This window comes from Dermacentor albipictus, chromosome 2 (genome assembly GCF_038994185.2).
Source record: "Dermacentor albipictus isolate Rhodes 1998 colony chromosome 2, USDA_Dalb.pri_finalv2, whole genome shotgun sequence".
Lineage (NCBI taxonomy): Eukaryota > Metazoa > Arthropoda > Arachnida > Ixodida > Ixodidae > Dermacentor > Dermacentor albipictus.
This window is the reverse complement of record NC_091822.1, coordinates 59,385,283-59,397,602: the sequence shown is the minus strand read 5'-3', so window position 1 is coordinate 59,397,602 and position 12,320 is coordinate 59,385,283. Positions and strand designations below refer to the sequence as shown.

Below are 12,320 nucleotides of genomic sequence, written 5' to 3'. Positions count from 1 at the left end.
CAATTACATTACACAAGCTTCGGTGGCGACAGACTGCAGAAAGAACCATCAATACCATTCGAGGAACTTCCGACGCATGCTGGCGCGTCCCGCGCTCAGCGATAACATTTGTTAGACAATGAAAAGTGGTCACCCGAAGAAGATAAACAAGCACACGTGTCAATGCCGCCCTCTCAAAAAGCAACGTCCCAACGATACAAATATTACAGGAGGACACATAACTCAAACATAACAAAAGGACAAATAATAACCAAAAGTCGCAAAATACCAAGGAAGCAATGTCCAAAGTAACACAGTTAAAGAAAAGTCCAACGTTCAGCTTTACAAAGTGCAAACTTCATTAGAGCTGGTAGAACGGCTTAAGTTGCACAACATGAACTATTTCAAGTCGTGAGCGGCGTCGCTGTGATGGCGAAATGCCGTCTGGCACGACCTCATATTCAAGTGCGCCAATGCGTCGAATGATCTTGTATGCTACGAAATAGCGGAGTAAAAGCTTCTCGTTAAGTAGTCGTCGGCGTATCGGGGTCGCCAAGAAAGTGGATGGGGAAACGGCACCGCGGTAGCTCAATTGGTTCGAGCATCGCACGCGTATGATTTTTTTTCATCCACTTTCATTGCCAGTAATTTATCATTTTATTAATTCAATTAGTAAGTACAAGTAATTTCCCCTATGTTGTCCTTGGTGTCCTCGTTTCTTGGCTTGCCACGATACGATTAATAATAATCGGGCCCGTCGGTTAAACCCCTTTCTTCTTGTTGAAACTTCAGCGTATCTCAAACACGCGATGAAGTCATGAAGCATGTGTAGATGCTTTGATGTTGTCGTATGGAGCAATGGAATGTAGAAAAATGTAAATGTTTTTCACAAACAAACAAAAATAATCATCATGCACCACAAATATCTAAAGACAAACATATTTAAATAGTAAAATGTTGAAGCACCGTGGAAAGAGTGACGTTAGCGTAAGCGTTTGACCAAACAATTGCCAATACAAGGTTCTCTTACCATATGCCTTTTAATAAAACAAAATAAGTATGGCCTACTTATAGAAAGGTAGTTTAAGAGGCCTAAAGTTTGATTGCATACGTAATTGAAGTTCCCCAACATGCATTAGTAAGTCATACAGAAAGCTAGTTGCGTACATCACAAAATAGGATGGGCTAATTCAGGAGTTTTACGTGCGAGAAATATGATATCATTATGAGCCATGCCGTAGTGGGCTAGTAGGGATTGATTTTCACCACCAGGGATGTTAAACGTGCCCCCTACGTACGGGACACGGGAGTTCTTGCATGTCACCCCCGTTGAATTGCGGCCGCCGGGGCCGGGATTCGATCCGATGACCTTGTGCTTACGAACCAAACACCATAGCCGCTATGCCGCCGCGGCGGGTCAAACATCTAATACACACTACTCCATTATTTATCGAATGACGCGATGTCTTGGTAATCAACAACAATAAGGACAAATATGCAGTTGACAAAGTGATACTTCGACCTATAGAAAAGTCAGCCAGCCTGTCTCTGACGCTTTTCCTTGGTTAGCGGGAGTCCTGGAGATTTCCGATTAAAATTTCATAGAGTTAAATCTGGCTATACACTCTAAGAAAAAAGAGAGTAAAAAGTGAGTCACAGCAACTTGACTCTCTTTTTTCTTACGAAGACCCATTTTCGCGCGGGTAGAGTCACAAAACAAGAGTCAACATTTGTGTGTGGGTTGTTTGACTCTTAATAGGACGCGAAGAGTCGTCGTGCAAGATTGCGACTCCTCTGATATTCGAGATGAGTCTGGCGAGAGAAAGATTAAAATGCAGGAGAAGAAATACCAGATAACGTCTTCTGTTTTAGGCAGGCCCTCGGGTTCCTAGTCCTGGTTGTAATCAGTTCAGTTCAGTTTTGTTCCTTAAAGGCCCCCATTTCAGGGGGCGTTACATAAGGGGTGGGATTACATTTGTAGTGAGGAAAACAAATAGCGATAGTGATTTAACATTGAAGGTGATCTGTTACGCGTTCTTGAAAAGCAGGTGTTGAAGCGATGGCGACGATGTCATGGGGTAGGCCGTTCCAGTCCATGGCTGCTCGAAGAAATAACGAAGCTGAAAACGTAGTAGTACGTGATAGTGGGCGGGCAACTTGAAGGGGATGACTGGTGCGGTGGGATATTCGTGATGCGGCGGCGATATACGGTGCTTGATCGAGAGGAGAATAAAAGAATTTGTGATAAAAGGTGAGGCTAGCAATGCGACGACGAAAAGAGAGGAGTGACAGTCCGGATGTAGCTTTCAAGGATGAAACACTGACGTCATATGAGTATGAGGAATGAATAAATCGGGCAGCACGATTCTGCACAGCTTCCAATGCGGTGATTAGATATGCTTGATGTGGGCTCCAGATGGGGGATGCATATTCTAATTTGGGTCTTATAAGTGATTTATACGCGAGCAATTTAACATGTGGTGGGGCAAGACGAAGGTGTCGTTTTAGAAAACCGAGTGTTTTGTTTGATGCTGAAATGATGTTACCGACATGTTACCGACATGCGGTGTATCATTATTTCGTCAAGCTTGTCATGTTCTGCAATTACATCGAACTCTCAATATCAATTTTCCTTGAACATGTTTGTTAATATCTCACACGCTTAAGCGATAGCTGGCTTCCTATGCTAAGGAAGACCCGGATTTGTCACAATGGATTCTGACCATAAGTAAATCTAAAAAATATAGCATTGGCTACTAAAGAGAGCACAGCAACGAGATAACAAGTTCAGTAGGCGCACTCAACAGTGTCGATTGTAAATGTAATTGCGCTACGTATAAAGTTAAATTTTGAGGATTTAGGTTCCAAAATCAAGATCTTGTTATGAGGCGTACGGTAATGGAAAACTGCAGATTTATTTTCAGCAGCTCGGGTTATTTAACGTGCACGGAATGCACAATATACGCGCGTTTTCGCATTCTGCCCCCATTGGAATGCGACTGCTGCGGTTGTGATTGGACCCGTGACCTCGAGCTCAGCAGCGCAACACCAAAGCCACTGGGCTACCGCAGTGCGTTGCGTTCCGCGACCAGAAACAAACATTAGCGTACGCAGCACTGCTTTTGAACCCCCCAGAAATTTAAAAACAAAAATATAGCAGTTTCCCCCCAATGCTGCATGAACCACTGCACGAACCAAGGTTCGTAGCTTCATCACCTGAATAAACTGCAGTAAACAATCGCTTACTCCGTAAATTAGCAAGCACGGGGTCACGCGCGCACGTGCAAACGTGAACAGATTTCACTCAATGACCGCGAACACTCGCTGCCACAGCGTCGGCGTGATGAAGGGCGCGAACAGAGCGGACAGAACGCTTCTGCTGCCTCGTCCTTCAAAGCGTCTCCGAAACTTGAAATGGCGATATAGAAGCGCCTTTCCCCTCTCCCCCCCCCTCCCCGCTTTGCACCCATCGGAAATTATCTCCAAGACAGATCGAGAGTGGCGCCAGACCGGGCTAGAGCAACGGCCAGTGGAGAAGCGTGCTAAACCAGCGCCTCCTTTTGCCGGCTTGCGCGCGTTTTATCACGTGACCACCTATAGATACTTGGGGCACCCATCCAGGCACTATACATCTCGGCTCGCCCTCGTACACTTCCTTTTAATGCGCACAGCTAACGGAGCAGGATAGGATCTTATCGCACTTTATACGTAAGCTCACGGCAACACCGACAGATACCCGCCGTGGTTGCTCAGTGGCTATGGTGTTGGGCTGCTGAGCACGAAGTCGCGGGATCGAATCCCGGCCACGGCGGCCGCATTTCGATGGGGGCGAAATGCGAAAACACCCGAGTATTTAGATTTAGGTGCACGTTAATGAACCCCAGGTGGTCAAAATTTCCGGAGTCCTCGACTACGGCGTGCCTCATAATCAGAAAGTGGTTTTGGCACGTAAAACGCCATAATTTAATTTTTAACACCGACAGATATATTTCGGCGGTTGTGTCCATATAATTGCTATCGCAAAATTCGCAATACATAGAAAATTTTACTAAGGACGAACCACGCTGCTTCGCCATGTCGTGATAGAGCGGTGAACGATAGTTCTAGAAAATGTGCTGCTAAATCTCCGCCAAATGACTACACGCTCGCATTTGGTGACAGCGGCACACAGTCGCAAGAATTTGTGGAGGAAATACCGGAGTTCTGGCAGCTTCAGGTGCACTAGATCATTCAGTAACATGGGCAGCTTTGTAGTTCTACCTTACATCAGAGCAAACTGCACTCGACAGAAATCAAGGGCAGCCGCATCGTTATAGCTAAGCAAATTAAGCACAATTACGCCGCGTCTTCACACTTCTAGCACGCTCCGACAGCCCAGCGATAGATATTTAAAACACAACCACACTCGGACGAGAAAATTTTGCTTCTGCCAAGTGAACGTAGCGGGTATTTCAAGACGCGTGTTAAATTGATGGCTGTTTCATTCGTAAACATTACTTAAGTGACATAAAATTATCAGTGAGCAAAACAGTTTTTATTTCAACGCAAGGAAACAAAACCGAAACTAGCGCAACTGTTTTGCCCAGTTGTGCAGATACAAAATGATCCAAAGCCGAAGCCGTCAATAGCATGACGCCATTTTGAACTTGTGCTTCATCACGCGCTAGTACGTTGTCGTTGAGTGGTTCTGAAATCGCTGCGTTAAGGGCGACTGCAACCAAGCGTTGTGGCAACTTACGGTGGGAGCTTCTGTCCGTGCTGTGCGATTGCGACGAGGGGACCGCCGCGAGCAACAGCGTATCGCCGATTTCGTCTTTGCCGACATCGCCGGACCGTCACAAGCGCCCGAAGTGCTGCGGTTTGCACTGCATCTTTCATTGTGATGTGGGAGATCGCAACGGACAGAGACGACCAGATGCATACGACCGACTACGAGCGGGGAGTGACCTGTGCCATATTTCTCTTAACGTCTCAGGTAAGCATATCAGCTTTTGTTGCGAGTTTACAAACGGCGCGTACTCGGCCCTTCCGGTACGGCTACATTTTGCGCCATGTTTCTCTTGGCAGTTCACAGACGTTTCTTAGGCATGCGTGCGCGTATGTAGGCGGAAATACTACTGGCAGACGGAAGCCTCAGGAGAAACACCGTTCTTAACGACTCTAGTGACGAGTGGCCTGTCGCATCGAAAAATCCGTAGAATATCAAGTACTGCGTAACTTGAAGTGTAGATACAATACTAGCACCAGTGTGACTTTCGCATTGCGAAGACAGGTAATCGACAGGGCAGCTTGTGCATTCTGAAGATTTACTAGTGCTTTAGGTATATTGCCGCGAATAATAAAAGCGCTACAACGATGTATGGTAGCGTCAGGCGATGTGGCAGCACACATATTTTAAGAGCAGTTAAGCGGCTGCATGCACAAGCGAACAGACAGCGCTTTCAAAGCGCTGAAAGAGAACAAATTTTTTGTGCATTTGGCTGTAAGTAGAAAACACATTAGCTCACAATCTAAGCCTATATATAATGTAATATTTTTACGTAATCTTTATTTTCACGGTTGTAAAAATTTAAAAGCATGAATATGCTGCAACATTTATATAGTAAATCCTACTACGCTTACAAAACCTGGCTGTGTTATGTGGTGAAATTGTACTATTGCTACTGGATTTTTTATATTGATTCCGGTGGTTTATGAAAAAAAAAGGTCCTTTTATGTGTAGTTTTATGTTAGTGCGTATATTTGCCCAGCAGAAATGAGTTGATTGCAAAGTTGTACCTTCCAGTGAGCTGCATATGAACCCAAGTTTATCCTGTCTTGGCTATTGTAATGTGCATACAACAATTTTAAGTATCTACAGCTGTAGTTGGCTTAGTCGCTGCAACATATTTTGTAAAAGTAGAAGGCCATTTATTATTTTGCTGCTTCCATGCAGAAATACCTTTTTTCTTATAGCAAGAAAGGCTGACAGTATTGAATGAAATGAAGTGTGTTGTATTTTTCTACTAACATAATAAAGGAAATTTCGTCTGCCGTGTATCGGAGATTAGTTTACCTTTTTGTACTAAACAATGCATTATGTCCTCGGCTACTGCTGTTGTCCTGTGTATTTTTATAATTTTGAAATGTATTTTATTTTAGGTATTCAAGAAATGGCAACAGCCAGAAGTCACCATCTTACCAGCACGTTATGGGTGAGACAAATCGTAGCAGGCACTTTTGCTTATCTCATTAGCATATGATGCTATTTGTTGTAATTTTTGTGTCCACTTTCCTGTCTTTATGCATTGTACTATTATTGTGCAAAGGGTAACAGTTTTACATTGAGACAGAGTAATCACCCAAAGGGGAGACATGGCTGGAGGAGACAACACACACAAGCCTCCTTTGTCCGTATCTTTATATTGCGCAATTACTCTGTCGTTATCTGCCAACAAACCCAAGTTCCTCATCAGCTACATTTACTAATGATCCGTTATTGCAGTTTCATTGACATAACATTGAAAGTACAGAGGTACACAGAAAGACAAGAGACTTGAACTGATGAAGAGCCGTAGAACAAGGACCGCTGGAGCCAATATTTTGACAAAGAGAAGGAGATTTTTTTTCTCAAAACGTTGGCTCCAATGAATTTTCTTGTTCTATCACTATTTACGGTTGAAAGAAAGCATTATTCCTCTTGCTGAAGTATTATGCATTATGGCATAAAAATTAGCAGGGTGAAATATGAGGAATGTCAAAATTCTTGTATATTCCAGTGCTAAAGCGAAAGCCAGGAAAACAAGATGTAGAGAACCACATTGTTATTTTTCATTGCCCAGTTTAGCCAGCTTTATTCCGAGCTTGCACTTTGTTGCATTAACGACCACTGGAATTTGTTAATTGAATTAGCTTGGTCATTTACTTATATTAAGAGATTTTGAACTTGTATTAATGCAGCTTAACATAATGCATGTAAAAATAATTTACAATGACATATTTAGGTGGCAGGCTTGCAGTTGTCTAGCAGATCACTTGATGGTATGAGCTCAGGTTTCAACCGAGCTTCCATGCACAAACCGGTTACACATTTTTTGTTTCATTGCTTGGATTTTCATAAACATAAGTACCGTGTCTTTTTTTGTCGGGCTTCTAGTTGTGTCGTAGGACCTAACTGTTTACCTTTATTTGTATTGGTAGCCATGTTACACAGACAGCTCAGTTTTATTGTAAATCATGTCATGGTAGGACTAAGAACATTTGTGCAAATTTGTTGCAGGTACACTCTGGCGGCTCCTACCCCTGTGTCCTCCCACCACCCTGTCCTGACTACGTCCACTAGGTAGTTGGGAGCCTTTGGTGGCTTCTGCCACTGCATCCTGCCGCCACCATGTCCCGACTATGTCCACTAGGGAGTTGGCAGCCTTAGTGATGATGCCAGCAGGCTGACAGCCGACAGAAAGATTCAGGTAAATACCTGTAATTAAGCGACGTCTTTTTGAGTGAAATGGCTTGTAGTCACTCAGCAATGAAAGACGTAACTTCGAAGTAGATTAGACTCTCTGCTATCTGTGCAGGGATTCTCAAGTCCATGCATTTTGTCTTAGCCGCCAAGAGGCTATGTGTATTAGACGAAATGCGATGCAAATTTTCAAACTGCAAGAGACCACTTGCACAATTTTTTTTTTGTTTAACACAAAAACTACTTTGATAAAGCTTTACCAATTTAAAAAGAATACAATGTACTCTCATACATGGTATTTGGCATAAATTTACTAGGGCTGCCTCAATGGTAAGTAGGCCGATAAACGTACACCAAAACTGTCTTCTTTTCCAAGTTCATCCTCCTCTGTGCACTGCTGCATAATGTATCTTTCTGATACCATTCTTGCACACAGCACAAGTCCTAAACACATGGATTGCATAAATTTGCAGTTTTTGCTGTAGGTCACTTTTGTGAAAATAAAGTTAATAAGCCATTTTGTCCATTTTTAATCAGCCATAATAAACTGAGCAGTGGCTAATAAGCAGTCAAGTTTCTGGTGTAAGGCCTCTCTTCGTTGTTAAAAATTTGGCCCTCTTAATGAAAGAACCAAATTTTTGGCTGCCACTTTATGATGCATACTTGACATAATGACATAAATTTGACATAATGTTTATGGCAGTAAAAATTTTTTTGCTTTAAGTATTGCGTGAAATTGAGATTTCTTTTATATTGAAAGGCCCTCAGTTTTCAAGAAGAAATTCCAAGTGGTTGTGTGCCAGGTTGGAACAGCTGGTATGGAATAGCCTACTTACACAAATAGGGAGGGTCATGTACACTTGACTTTATGTTAAGATACTATTATTGATCCACAAAAGACAAATTGATGGATTCCATCCTATAAGCAGCTCTTCACATTCAGTTCCACTTTTGCACATTTATATACCTTGAGTCTGGTGACTTGTGTCTGTTTTCATCATCTGCTATGTGCAGATGGTAAACTTCAGATTTGCCCTATGGTACAGAATATTTTGGTGCTAAATATATGAATCTGTGTTTTTCAGGTTGCCTCGAAATTTTACCCAAGCCATGCCGCACACTCGGGCCAGGCCTCTTGCGAACGACGTATAACCAGGCTCAACGCATCAGGGTCGAGGGAGTCCGGAGATCAAGGCAACCTGCTGTGCAACCTTTGGTGACCCCTGTACATGTGCTACCTATTTCACAGCTGTGCCTCACCTACCATCTATCCAAACAGCATCACCAGCTGTGATCACTTATCGAACCATGGATGAATGTTGGGGTGGAGTGATTTGAACAGACATTCTATTTGTCTCTTCAAATTCTTTGTAAATATTTCTGTTATAATTCATATGTGTCTTTAGTATCTAGTTTTTAAGAGTTCCTTTCTCTTAGAATTTTCACCATCAGCCCCTGCTATTCTAATGTATACCTGCCTTTAAGCCCCGTTTCTCATAGTTCTTTCGTACTTGTGGTTGTAATTGATAGGTTATTAATTCTTGTTGTATGGAAGGCTAAAATACTAACTTACGGCATTTTTTCTTCCTTTGATAATCTACAGCACTGCAATGTGTTCAAGAAATGTAACATAACACGGGCTCTGGTGTAGGATAAATTTAAGAGCAATATAAAGTACTTATTTCAAGCACCCATTATTTTTTAAAAACTCAAGGATATAGGAGCACAAGAAAGAAACTATTGAACTAGAGAAACATTGGTTCCCCTCATAAGTCTGGTAATAATGTGACTTCTTTCACTGCAAAGATACTGGTACTCGCATACAAGGCTTGAGACACGAAAGCTATGATACCCTTGGCATTTCTCAGTGCTTATTTGCCACACTGATGAATGTCAAAGGCAGCATAGGTTTCATGCACACATTGGTTGTATTACACCTTTTGAGTATTGCATTTCTCAAACACGGTTTTGCAGCAGTGCTTTAAATAGCAGATGTATTTCCTAATTTTCAGAATTTGTTAGTGCAAGAGTAACGCTACAGATCATGTAAAAATAATTTTACAGACTATATGTCCATGGATGCATGTTTCTTCTGATGACGTAGCAGTGCCATGTGGTCGGGGGATGAATGTCCATTTCAGATTTAAATATTGGCTTCCAGGCCTGGGTTAGTCTCCTACACTGAGTATTCTAGGTCAAAGCCCAGTTACTAGAGGAAAGTGAATAAAACTAGGAATTATAAACATCAGAAGATCTTGTTCGGGACACTAATGTAACAATCAGCAAGGTTCTTTGTGCATTCATTTCTAGATTTGCGAGATTATATTTTGACTGGTTTCATTAATGCGAGAACAAATATTTGTTTATTCTCATGCTAGAGTTGGCTGCCCCCATTCGCATACAACCCCTTTACAGGCTAAAAATTAAGTGTATAATAGGCTGGTTTTCGGTTTTGCGCCCTCAGTGTTAAGGGATGCAAACGGTGACATACAACAGAATGCAGAAAAATGTCTAAGGAATGCAAGCAGGGCATGGGACTTTTTAAACAGATGCATGCGTGTGCTATTTATAAAACTCCCTATGGTATGCCTCAAGGCATTTTGTAACCCTTTGGTAGAAACACTGACACCCACTTATTAAGGGGAAATGCTCCTCGAAACAACTTTTTAAATTTGTACTAGAAATTTGAATGTACTGGTATTCATAGGGAGTTTTATGTAGATTTGAATTGTCATTGGTTTTTGTGTAGCTGGTGTTTAGTTATGTCCTACATAGTGGCAATATATCTTTATGGGCACTTGTGTGTAAAAGTTTCGCAAATGGTTTCATGCTGTATCTTATTTAGCTAGGTGTATACCGCAAAGTGGCGATACCTATCCAAACAGCTTGTACAATTACTGGAATTATGCAAAAAATATTAGGCCACTTTAAATAATTTTTAGATTGCAATTTCAATTAGATACTGGTATTCTGCTTATCTTGAAGAGTATGTATGCCAAATTTAATTTGTATAGGACAATTATAAAGCACAAGGTTATTCTCATGCTATTGTGAGAAAAAAATTATTGAAGTATTCTCAATAATTTTAGTAGCAGGCCTGCCTGCCTGCCTACTAATCTTGCATACTTCTAGTAACTTTACGTGCTGTTTGAATAGATATCGGCACCTTGCAGTCTACAAGGAGCTGAGTTAACTGCAGCACACTGCTTTTTTGTGAAAATTTAATACACAAGAAAGTGCCCGCAAATATCACTATGTATTTTGCCGTTGTATAGGACATAACTCAAGAAGCAGCTAAACAAAAACTAATGGAAGATATGAAATCTGCATGAAGAACTCTACAATTGGCTCTCTTTTGAAACCTCTAGTACAAATAATAAAAATATTTCGAGTAATATTCAATCAGCAAAACGTTCCCCTTGCTACAGTGACCTACAACATAGCGACGCAAAGCTTAAGGCAAGTCCTCTTGTCGAAGCGAATATGGGCTGTCTTCCCAAGGGCTTCTGTTAAAGACGGTGAATTTTCCTGCATTTACCAGAAGTGCAATACTAAAATGTTTGTGAATGTGCAATTGGTATTGGCACACTAACAGAAAAAAAGACAGTTCTGTGAAATGTAGACATGAGACGTGACTTTGTTGGACATTTAAATTTTGACTCCATATATTTGTGTTTTTTACTGAGTGTTTCAACGGTGATTGCCTCTAATTATTGAACATAACTGCTTCATGACAGTGCGACAATTTTCCCTAACATAAATTTTAGCTGTGGCAGGCATTAGAATTACAGTACTCAATAACGTCTACTTTGCAAGAACTCAGACTAGCACCAGTTCTGATATACATATACCCAAAAAGTAATGATCATCCTACAAGGCTTACAGAAGGCTTTTTGGCAAAGTAATATCCGAAAGAGCAAAGCATGTTCCACCAAGTATGGTGACAAATATTTCAGAGCTGCCAGTCTGAGGACTCCTACAAACTAACAATACCTTCAGCACTGACTAGCTTCAATAATGGGATGTCAGTGTTTTGCTAAAATTAATGAAACTTCAATTATTGTGATTTTGTTTAAGAAGACATTTGTAATTAACGTGCAGTTCTAATCTCTGTCACTTTTATAAATATTTCCCAATTATTTTTTCAGGCTACAATTTTTGGTAATAATGGTATTCATTGCAGAAAGAGCTAGTACATGGCATTTAATAAAGAAGGTACTGGTCATTGTAGATTTTCTGTCTTCAGCATTTGTTCTGTTCCACAGCTGTTTCTTGAAATCTGAAATGATGTACCCATCACTTTGTTAGCGATAAACAGGGAAATCTGTCAGTATGTTTTGTTTAAAATGGAGCTGATCAACCCAATAGTTAGGCTATTTGCTAATTATAAATTACAATGATAATAGTACAGGACCATAAAAACAGACTGATGCTGAATAACAGCTGTGCCCAGCTACATCCACGCAGCTTTGCCACACAATGTGCATGTGTTCAGAAGAGCCAAATGCCCCAGAGAGAAAGCAACAGTAACTAATTGTTCGTCATCTTGTACAAGCAGATTATGCGCTAGATGTAAATTATGCTCAGTAAATACATAAGTCAGTCATGTGAGGTGTCTCACTTTAGGTTGCAAGTTGGAACTTATTGCAATCTTGGTTTTTATTTTGTTTCCTTTGTGAGCATGAGTGACTTAGTTGCCTTGGCACATTTTGTCAAAACTGTTTCTTCATCACTGGGAATCACAAAATTTCAATTACACATAAAATTTCCAGTTACTGATATGGTAGACTTCGAAGTTAATTCTCTTATCTAACAAGTAGTTTTATCATTCATTGAAACATATCCATGCAATGCACAATAGGAAACGAAATTATAAATATCTGTTCTTGCTTTCTACCCT

The 12,320-nt window shown here is 41.1% G+C and overlaps 1 long non-coding RNA gene across 1 annotated transcript; it reads left to right on the top strand.

The window, feature by feature from the left end:
* Positions 1-4,668: 4,668 nt before the first annotated feature.
* On the top strand, positions 4,669-11,834 carry LOC139055940 (uncharacterized). The gene is made up of 4 exons (XR_011512029.1): positions 4,669-4,954; positions 6,121-6,173; positions 7,238-7,427; positions 8,506-11,834. It is a non-coding gene; the product is annotated as an uncharacterized lncRNA (long non-coding RNA).
* Positions 11,835-12,320: the final 486 nt, after the last annotated feature.